The sequence below is a fragment of the Petaurus breviceps genome, unplaced genomic scaffold (genome assembly GCF_028583685.1).
Source record: "Petaurus breviceps papuanus isolate PSGF00001 unplaced genomic scaffold, PetGlider_PUasm1.0 38, whole genome shotgun sequence".
Taxonomy (NCBI): Eukaryota; Metazoa; Chordata; class Mammalia; order Diprotodontia; family Petauridae; genus Petaurus; species Petaurus breviceps.
In genome coordinates, this window is record NW_027186304.1 from 8,429,009 (window position 1) to 8,438,065 (window position 9,057).

The 9,057-nt window shown below is 36.1% G+C and overlaps 1 protein-coding gene and 1 pseudogene across 5 annotated transcripts in view; both read right to left on the reverse strand.

The window, feature by feature from the left end:
• Positions 1 to 9,057, reverse strand: part of CCDC102B (coiled-coil domain containing 102B) — a 762,014-nt gene that overhangs the window by 205,740 nt on the left and 547,217 nt on the right. The window lies entirely within an intron of this gene.
• LOC138169987 (nucleoside diphosphate kinase B pseudogene) lies at positions 7,039 to 8,048 on the reverse strand (annotated as a pseudogene).

Below are 9,057 nucleotides of genomic sequence, written 5' to 3' on the forward strand. Positions count from 1 at the left end.
ACTATACTATACTATACTATACTATACTATACTATACTATACTATACTATACTATACTATACTATGCTATGCCATACTATACCATAATATACTATACTATACTATTCTATACCATAACATACCATGCCATGCATACCACACTACAGTAGATCATCTGAGCCCCTTCTAATTCTCAATTTGTTGTCCTGTATGACCTTGTGGTTCTACTACTGTAATATTATCTGTAGGAATGAAAGGGACAAAAAGAGATTGGAAATTCATCTCTGAGGGGAAAGGGGGGATTGATTATTTGAGGAGGGGGAAAAGAGTGAACAAAGGAAGGTTATAGATGTCTTTCTCTTTTTTATATTTTAAATTTGAATCCCTGCAGCTTAACAAAGTGCCAGGCATGACACATATTAGTCACTTAAAAATGTTTATTTACTATGAGTATTGAAAAAAAAAATAGTGGTACAGAAATTGGACCTTCAAGGAAGATAAGAATTCAGAAAGGTGGGGATGAGAAACACCAAGCACTGGAGAGAGTTTACATGAACAAAATAGAGAAAGACAAGAACAATGAATTTGGCATGCAACTAAAACAGCTAGAAAAAGAACAAATTAAAAATACCCAAATAAATAACAAATTAAAACTTCTGAGAACCAAAGGAGATACATATAAAACTGAAATTAAACTGATACATAAAACTAAAAACTAGTTTTCTGGGAAAAAAATCCACAAAATAGATAAACTTCTGGCTAATTTGATGAAAGAAATAAAGAATATAACCAAATTATCTTCCCCAAAAATGATAAGGCTGAATTCACCACCAATGAAAAGGAAATTAAAACAAGAATTAGGAGCTATTTTGTCCAACTGAATGCCAATAAATTTGACAATCTTAGTAATATTGAAGAATATTTACAAAAATATAAATTGCCCAGATTAATGAAGGAAGAAGAAAAATACTTAAATAATGTCATTTCAGAAAAAAGACATTGAACTCCATAAAAAAAAATCTCTAAGGCCAGATGAATTTACAAGTGAATTTTATCAAACATTTAAAGAAAAGGTAATTGCAATACTATGTAGATTATTTGGCAAAATAGGTGAAGTCCTGCCATATTATCTTTTTTTTTCTTTTTGAAGGTCAATTGGGGTTAAGTAACTTGCCCAAGATTTCACGGCTAGTTTGTGTGTGTGTGTGTGTGTGTGTGTGTGTGTTTTAAGTGTCTGAGGCCAGAACCGAACTCGGGTCCTCCTGACTCCAGCACCAGTGCTTTATTCACTGCACCATATTCTTTTTATGATGAAAATATGGTGCTAATGCCAAAATCAAAAGTCACAATAGAGAAAGAAAATAATAGACCAAATTCCCTAATGAATATTGATTCAAAAATTTAAAATAGGGGCAGCTAGGTGGTACAGTGAGTAAAGCACTGGCCCTGGAGTCAGGAAGACCCGAGTTCGTTTCCAGCCTCAGACACTTAACACGCACAAAAAACTAGGCGTGTAACCTTGGGCAAGTTACATAGCCCCACTTGCCCTCCAAAAGGCAAAAAATAAAAAATTAAATAATTAAATATTAGCAAAGTTATTACAGCAACTTATATCTAGGAAAATACAGTGTTACCAGGTAGGATTTATCCCAGGAATGGAGGGCTGGTTCAATATTAGAAAAACTAGGAGTAAAATTGACCACAACCACAACAAATCTCACAGACATCAGGGGTGGCTAGGTGGTGCAGTGAATAGAGCACCGGCCCTGAAGTCAGGAGGACCTGAATTCAAATCCGACCTCAGACATTCGACACACTTACTAGCTGTGTGACCTTGGGCAAGTCACAACCCCAATTGTGCTCCCCAAAAAAGCAAAAAAAAAAATTAATTTCCTTTGGGGCAGCTAAGTGTTGCAGTGAATAGAGCACCAGCCCTGGAGTTAGGAGGACCTGAGTTCAAATCCACCTTCAGACACTTGACACACTTAACTAGCAGTGTGATTTTGGGCAAGTCACTTAACCCCAATTGATCTACAAAAAGCAAAAAAAAAAAATACTCACAGACATCATATGATTACCACAATAGCTGTAGAAAAAGTTTTGACAAAATACAATACCCATTCCTATTTTAAAAAACACTAGAGAGCATAGTAATAAATGGGGTCTTCCATAAAATGATAATAATATCTAAATAAAATCATCAGCAAGCATTACATGTAATGGGAATGAGAGAGAAGCATTTCTAACAAGATTCGGGGGGGGAGAGAGGGAAGGATGGAACAAGGATGTCAATTATCACTGCTCTTACTCAATGCTATATCAGAAATATTAGATTTAACAATAATAAAAGAAAAAATATTGAAGGAATTAGATTAGGCAAAAAAGAAACAAAGCTATCACTGTTCAGATGATATGATATTATACTTAGAGAATCATAAAGAATCAAGGAAAAAACAACTTGAAATAATTAAAACTTTAGCAAAGTTGCAGGATATAAAATAAGCCCGTATAAAACATTTCTATATATGATTAAAAATGCCCAGCAGCAAGAGATAAAAAAAATCCCATTTGAATAAATAAATAAAATATTAGGGAGTCTTCCTGCCAAAACAAACCCAGGAACTATCTGAACACAGTTACAAAACATTTTTCACACAAATAAAGTCAAATATAAACAACTGGAAAAACATCAGTTGCTCATGAGTAGGCTGAACTAATATAGTAAAAAGGACAATTTTGCCTAAATTAATTTAGATATCTTCAGTGCTATGCCAATCAAACTAACAAAAATTACTTTATAGAGCTAGAGAAAATAGCAATAAAATTTGTCTAGAATAACAAAAGATCCAGGATATCAAAGGAATTAATGAAATGTATGGGAACGTGGCCTAGGCATACCAGATCTTAAATTGTATTATAAAGTACCAATCATCAAAACTACTTGGTGCTGGCTAAGAAATAGAGTGGTGGATTGGTGGAATAATTCAGGTACACAAGACACAGTAGTCTATGATAATAGTAACTTACTATTTGATTAACCCAAAGGCCCCAGCTTCTGGGATAAGAACTTACCATTTGACAAAAACTGCTGGAAAACTGGAAAATAGTATGACTGATACTAAGAATATACCAACATCTTACATCATATACTAAAATAAATTCAAAATGGGTAGACAATTTAAATATAAAGCTGATACAATAAGCAAACTGGGAGAGCAAGGAATAGTTTACCTCTCAGATGTATGGAGAACAGAAGAATTTTTGACCAAACAAGAGAAGGAAAATATTATGAAATGCAAAATGAATAATTTTGGTTTCGTTAAATTCAAAATTTTTGCACAAAGCCAATGCAACTAAGATTAGGAGAGAAGCAGAAAAATGGGAAATAACATTCATAACCAGTGTCCCTGCTAAAGGTTTCATTTCTAAAATATATGGAGAAGTGAGTCAAATCTGTAAGAATCCAAATCATTCCTCAATTGATAAATTATGGAAGGATATGGATAGGTAGCTTACAGAGGAAGAAATTAAAGCTACCTGTAATCATATGAAAAATTGCTCTAAATCACTATTGATCAGAGAAATGCAAATTAAATCAACTCTGAAGTACCATATCATACCTATAAGATTGGTTAATATAGTAAAAGAGGAAAATGGCGAATGCTGGAGAAGATGTAGGAAAGTTGAAACACTAACATATTGCTGGTGGAGTTGTGAGCTGATCCCTACATTCTGGAGAGGAACTTGGTACTATGCCCAAAGGGCTTTAAAAATGTTCATAACCTTTACCCAGCAATACCACTTCAATGGCTATATTCCAAAGAGATCATAAGAATGGGAAAAAGAACCCACATGTACAAAAATATTCATAGAAGTTCTTTTTATGGTGGCCACAACTGGAAATTGAGGGGATGCCCATCAATTTGGGAATGACTGAACAAGTTGTGGTATATGAATATAATGGAATACTACTGTGCTAAAAGAAATTATGAGCAGGTGAACTTCAGAAAAACCTGGAAAGACTTATATGAATTGATGCTGATTAAAGGGAGCAGAACCAGGAGAAAATTATACACAGTAACAGCAACAGTGTGGGAGGACTGACTTTGATAGATTTAGCAGTTCTCAGCAAGGCAATGACCTAAAATATTTCCCAAAGACTCATGATGGAAAATGCTATCCTCATCCAGAGCAAAGTAGAGCCCATATCAGATTGCATGCCACCTTGGGAAAGGAGAGGGGAAGGAAGGGAAGAAAATTTAAAACTTATAGAAGTGGGGGTTGGAGCCAAGATGGTGGAGTAGAAGCAGGAAATTCCATGAGCTCCCCCAACAACCACCTCTAATACCTGTAAAATATGACTCTAAGAAAACCTTATAGCCACAGAACACACAAAGCAACAGAGAGAAACAAATCATCTGCTGAATCCAGCCTGGCAGGCCAAAAAGAAGGGTCTATCACAGTGTGCTGGGAGCCAAGTGCTGTCCCAGTAAGCTGCATGTTTCTGGTCCCAGGGTAGCAACAACAAGCAAGCTGGATGGAGCAGACTTCAGTAGAGTGAATCACCAGCAACTGTGGTAGTTTCCTGACTTCTCAACCCATAAACACTAAAGAGAAAGTAAAAGGTCAGTTCTGTTAGAACTGAGTGACAGAAGAGAATACCCTAGAGTGAGAGATGGTACAGGCAATATGACTGCAGTGGTTTCCTTGTGGCTGCCTCAGGAGCTCCTGGCTTTCAGACAGTAGGTGGACCAAGGAACCATTCAGAGTGTAATTGCTCTTGCTTTGGCCTGCTTGGATCTGAATTTCAGTCTTCAGTGGTGCTCCAGATTGATAAATACCAGTGTGCCAGTGTGGTGTCTGTAGGAATGGCATCCTAGTCAGACTTCTGACAACATTTGAGAAAACCCCAGTGATGAGGGGCAAAGCTCTCCACTCTGGAAACATAATTCTACTGTGTCAAAGAGCTGGTGGGTTCTACTTTGGCAAAAGTACCTGGCTGGCAAGATGAGCAAGCAGAGGAAATCTATTAGGCCATTGAATCCTTTTTTTGGGGGACAAAAATGATCAAAGCCTGGAACAGGGGGAAGACAAGGAAGTCAGAACTCCTGCATCAAAAGCTTCCCAGAAATATATGAGCTGGTTACTGGCTATGGAGGAGCTCAAGAAGGATTTTGAAAATCAAGTAAGAGAAATGGAGGAAAAATTGGGAACAGAAATGAGAATGATGCAAAAAAATCATGAAAAGGAAGTCAACAGCCTGCTTAAGGAGACACAAAAATACTGAAGAAAATATTACCTTGAAAAGTAGACTAACTAAAATGGCAAAAGAGGCCCAAAAATCAATGAGGAGAAGAATGCCATGAAAAGGTGAATTTGCCAGATGGAAAAAGAATTTCAAAAACTCCCTGAAGAGTATAATTACTTCAAAATTAAATTGGAGCAAATGGAAGCTAATGACTTTATGAGAAATGAAGATACTCTAAAACAGATCCAAACAAATGAAAGAATGGAAGACACTGTGAAATATCTCAGTGGAGAAACCACTGACCTGGAAAATAGATCCAGGAGAGAAAATTTCAAAATTATTGAAGGGCCTGAAAACCATGATATAAAAAAAAGACACAGAAATCATCATTCAAGAAATTCTCAAAGAAAATTGCCCTAATATTCTATAACCAGAGGGTAAAATAGAAATTGAAAGAATTCACCATTTACCTCTTGGAAAAAAAATCAAAAAAAGAAAACTCCTAGGAATATCATAACCAAATTCCAGAGTTTCCACATCAAGAAGAAAATATTTCAAGAAGCCAGGAAGAAACAATTTGAGTATTGTGGAAACACAATCAGGATAACACAAGATCTAGCAGCTTCTACATTAAGGGATCGAAGGGCTTGAAATATGATATTCCAGAGGTCCAAGGAGCTAGGATTAAAACAAAGAATCACCTACCCAGCAAAACTGAGTGTAATGTTAAAGGGGAAAATATGGTCATTCAATGAAATAGAGGATTTTCAAGCATTATTGATGAAAAAAACAGAGCTGAACTGAAAATTTGACTTTCAAGTACAAGAAGCATGAGAAGATAAACAGGAACAAGAAGTCATAATGAATTTATTACAGTTAAACTATTTTCATTTCTACATGGAAAAATGATAATTGTAATTCATGAGACTTTTATCAGAATGAGGATAGTTGAAGGGAATATATACGTGTATGTGTGTGTATAATTCCTGCATATATATGTATGTATGTATAGATGTATGTATGTATAGGAGGATATGTGTGTGTATAAATACATAGGTATGGATCTATGGTACATATATACATAGACAGAGGGCAGAGGATCAAATGAATAGGAGGGGATGATATCTAAAAATAAAATTAAGAGGTGAGAGAAGAATATAATGAGAGGAGATAGGGAGGGATACAAGAGAGTAAATTATCTCATATAAAACAGGCAAGATAAAACTGTTACAATGGAGGAGATGAAGAGGAAGGAAAAAGGGAATGGCTCAACCTTACTCTCATTGAATTTGGCTTAAGGAGGGAATAACATACAAACTCAATTGGATATCTTACCTTACAGAAAATTGGGGGGGAGGGGATAAGTGGGGAGATAAAGAAAGGAGGGCAGATTGGGGAGCAGAGGGTAGTTAGAAGCACACACTTTTGAAAAGGTACAAAGTCAAAGGAGAAAATAGAATAAGTTGGGGGTGGGACAGGATGGAGGGAAATAGAGTAAGTCTTTTCAAAATATATTTACTATGGAAACATTTTGCATAGCTACACATGTACAACCTATATTTAGTCACCAATCTTCTCAATAGGGGTGGGTAACCAGGGAAGAGGTGAAAAATATGGAAATCAAAGTTTTAAAAACATGCTAAAATAATTGTGATTTTTTTTTACATGCAACTGGGAACTAAGATATAGAGGCACTGGGGTATAGAAATATATCTTGACCTACTAGAATGGGGCAAATGGAGGAGGATATAAGAGAGAACATATTGGGGGAAGAGGTATTCAGTAGGATCATCATTTTTGGGGTGGGGGTAGAGGAAAGAAGGGGAGAAAATTTGTAACTCAAAATCTTGTGGAAATGAATGTTGAAAACTAAAAATAAGCCAATTAAAATAAAAAAAAACCTTATGGAAGTGAATGTTGAAAACTGAAAGCAAATAAATTAGTAATTTTTTAAGAATAAAAAGAAAAACTTGGAAAGACTTGAATGAACTGATGCTGAGTGAAGTGAGCAAAACAAGGAGAAAATGTACACTGTAACAGCCATAGTGTTCTATGACTGATTTTGACAGACTTATCACTTCTTTTTTCCCCTTATTTCCAAGGCTTTATTGAACAGGATTACAGGGCTGTTTTAGAAAATGATGGTTCCGATTCCTTTCAATCCCCTGGCATGAAATGTTGTATTCAGGAATGGAGACATACATACACATACACACGAATACCACAGCTACTAAAAGGAGTAGATCCAGTATATATCTACTTTTAAAACCCTTATTCATAGACCCAGTCATGAGCACAAGACTTACAATCAACCAATTCTTCTGGCTTAAACCACAGGCTGATCTCCTTCTCAGCACTTTTTACAGAATCACTGCCATGAATGATGTTCCTGCCAACTTGAATGCAGAAGTCCCCACGAATGGTGCCTGGCTTGGAATAAGCTGGGTTGGTCTCTCCCAGCATCACTCTGCCTGTCTTCGTCACATTTAAGCCCTCCCAAACCATGGCTACAACAGGCCCCAAGTTCATATATTTCACAAGCCCAGGGAAAAATGGCCTGTCCTTCAGGTCAACATAGTGCTGTTTCAGATGTTCCTCTGAGGCTCTAAGGAACTTCATGCCCAAGAGACGGAATCCCTTCTGCTCAAAGTGTTTGATGATGTCCCCGACCAGGCCCCGCTGGACGCCGTAGGGCTTGATGGCAATGAAGGTGCGCTTGGTGTTGGCCATGGTCCAGGGAGAATCAGGCTGGAGCAGGAGAAAGAGGAGTCTATGGCTGTGGCAGAGAAGAAGGCTGGAGCCCCAGGAGTCAGCACTAAACCAGACTTATCACTTCTTAGCAATGCAAGGATCCAAGGCAATACCAAAGTACTCATGATGGAAAATGCTATTCACCTCAAGAAAAGAACTACAGCATTGAATGCAGATTGAACATATTTGCTCGTTCTCTCTCTTTCTCTTTTTTTTTTCATTTTTTGTTTCTTCTTTCTCTTGGTTTCCCCCATTGGTTCTAATTCTTCTGTACATATCACATGCCTTCTTGGGGTGAGAGAGAAGTGAGATGGGGAGAAAATTTGGAAAACAATATCTTATGGAAGTGAATATTGAAATTAAAAATAAATAAACAAAAGGAAAGAAAAGAAATTATACAAGATGCCAAATGGTACTGAGGAATTTTTGTTTGTTTTGCTGTTATTTTTTCTTTGCTTTTGATCTGCAAGGGAGGAGGAATGCATTGGAGATTATTGAGCGTGGGCATGACACAATCAGAACATAGCAGATGTTTTGTGCAAAACTGATGTTTATGGTGGTATCAAAATCGTAAAAATTGGACGTATGGAAAAAGTATTGTAATATCTAGACTAGTACAATATTCTGAAGTTGGTTTACTAATCTGAAAAATGTGGCTAATAATTGTACCTTACTCAGAATGTTATAGACCAAACAAGATAATGAATAAATGCATTTTTCAATATTTAAAGCCCTTTAAAATATAAATTGTTGTGATCAGCTGCATTCAATATCATTAACGTAATCATACTTAAAGATAAAATGGTCAGTGACATATACTGCTGACTAGGTAACCTTGCTACAGTATTGGAAATTACTTGTAGCTCATATATAGATGGGGTAAAATTCCCAAAGGATATCAATAACAGTTTTATGATTTGTCTTATCTTACTGACTAGAGAGAAATCTCCTAATGTGTGTTATTGATCTTCCATGTGAATTTAAATAAATTGAAGGCAAGCTATGTAATATAAAGTTTCTTAAACTACTAGCCAAAAAAGTGTTTGCTTTAGTGAATATTATAATGAACATCTCTTAAG